This window comes from Elephantulus edwardii, unplaced genomic scaffold, assembly GCF_000299155.1.
Source record: "Elephantulus edwardii isolate Elephantulus edwardi_28Jun2011 unplaced genomic scaffold, EleEdw1.0 scaffold00040, whole genome shotgun sequence".
NCBI lineage: Eukaryota > Metazoa > Chordata > Mammalia > Macroscelidea > Macroscelididae > Elephantulus > Elephantulus edwardii.
Genome location: NW_006399790.1, coordinates 11,909,018 through 11,911,226, shown reverse-complemented (window position 1 = coordinate 11,911,226; position 2,209 = coordinate 11,909,018). Strand labels below are relative to the sequence as shown.

At 36.0% G+C, this 2,209-nt stretch overlaps 1 pseudogene; it reads right to left on the bottom strand.

Annotated features, from left to right (window-relative positions):
* Positions 1–820: 820 nt before the first annotated feature.
* LOC102874545 lies at positions 821–1,498 on the bottom strand (annotated as a pseudogene).
* Between the last annotated feature and the right edge of the window lie 711 nt (positions 1,499–2,209).

Below are 2,209 nucleotides of genomic sequence, written 5' to 3'. Positions count from 1 at the left end.
TAGAGTGTCCGCAAACAAGTTGTTTAGGAAGTGGATGCCAGATGAAGCTTTATCATTGTGTCTTCAAGGAGCACTCAAACTGACATTATTGTTTCCCAATAATTTGCAGAGGCCTCTGACTGTAGACTTTCCCAGTGCGATACCTCTCCTGATCTCCTAACTGCTGCCACTTGCGGACCCAAGTAAGATAAAATCATTGACAGTTTCAATCTTTTTCTCCATTTATATTACTTATCAGTCCAGTGGTGAGAATTTTTGTTTTCTTGACAATGATATGCAATCCATATTGAAGGTTATATTTGTTGTTTTTCAGCAAATGCTTCAAGTCTTACTCACTTTTAGCAAGCAAGGTGGTGTCATCTGCACAACAAAGGCTACTGATAGGTCTTTCTCCAATCCTGATGCCACATTCTTCTTCATAGAGTGCTGCTTCTTGAATAAGAGAAAGTATACAATCCTTACAAACACCATTCTTCATTTATAACCCTTGCTCTGTTCAAACAATAGTCTTTTTTCCCCTACAAATAAGTTTCGCATGAGCACACTTAAGTATTTTGGGAATCCCATTCTTCTCACCGGTAGCCATAATAGGTTATGATCCACCCGGTCAAATGTCTTTGTATAGTCAACAGTGCACAAATAGATATTTTTCTGGTATTCTTTTCTTTCAATCAGAATTCACCTAACATCAGAAATTATATGCCTGATGTCATAGTCTCTTTTAAATCCAGCTTGAATCTCTGCCAGTTGTCTATGCACTGTGCTAGTCATTTTTGAATGATCTTCAGCAATATTTTGGTCGCCTGTGATAGTAATGATATTATTTTATAATTTCTATTTTTTGGATTCCATGTTTGTCTTTATTATCCAATGTTAATATAGGCATTTCTTGTAAATAATCAAAGATGGTTTTCAGTGTTCTATGCAGTAGCCAGCTTTCATGCTTATTGTGAAGCATCTCTAAATATGCAAGAGGAAAGCCTTGTTCTTCATTTCTTCCTTGTCAATATATTCTATTTAATTATTAAGTATGTCTCAACTAGCTTGAAGGTAAGTATTCCCATACAGCTCAAGGCTATGGCCAAACTGGTTATTCATCCAAGCATGCTAGTCTTGATAAATTGCCCTTTCTGTTTCATTCATGTAGTCATATTCACATAAATTAGACAAAAATTATACCTGTCACTCTATACAGATTGCTCAAAAAAATAATAATGTTTTCTCAGCATCTTTGAGTCTGCCATTGAGAAAAGCAAGTTTAGCTCATATTCTTTTAAGGCAAGTGTAGGACTGGAAGATAAAAGACCATTGCTCGGGTTTCTCAGACATTATCTGAAGGACATTGCCATCATTTTTCTGAGATGTCATTAGTTCCTCAAATTTATCTTGAGCACTTTGAACTTTGCACAACAGATTCTGGATCCACTTCCCCAACCTCACAGACTTGTTTAAAGATATTAACAAAAATTGATTTGTCTGAAGCAATGTTCCCTTCAATGGATTTTTTAATTGGAATTTTAATGAAAGTTTACAGAGACTTTGTATTTCCATTCATTCATTGTTGCACATTTTCCTCCCTTCCTACCCCTCCTCCAGTTGGTTTTACTCTCTGAAAAGTAAAAACAAACAAACAAACAAACAAAAAACAACCAAAAAAAAAAATCCAACCCAAACAACCAAACAAAAAACCATTCATTATTATACAATCCTCCCACCCACCCCTGGTCACTTCCCCATGAAGCTCTCATTCTGGACTCTTGTCATGAAAATAATACCTAATCATATATTTTGTTCAAAGCGCTCTCCCTCATCTGTTTCAATGAAGTATACCTTATTTATCCCCTCTTTTTTTATATTCCCCCCCAATCCCCATGTCAGTCCTGTTCTATAACAGTGGCATTAAGCAGTATTCGTCCTTTTGTGACTGAGATATTTCGCTCAGCATAACATCCTCCAGGGTCACCTATTTTGTATATTATTTCATGAGTCCCTTGTTTTTCAATGCAGCATAGTATTCCATTGTGTGAATATACCAGAGCTTCTCTATCCATTCGTTTGTTAATGGGCACTTGGGTTGTTTCCAATACTTTGCTATTTGTGAACAAAGCCACAATAAACATGGGTGTACTTATATCTACTTGGGTGGCAGTGATGGATTCTTTAGGGTATATTGCCAGTATTAGATTTGATGTGTCAAATGGTATTTCTA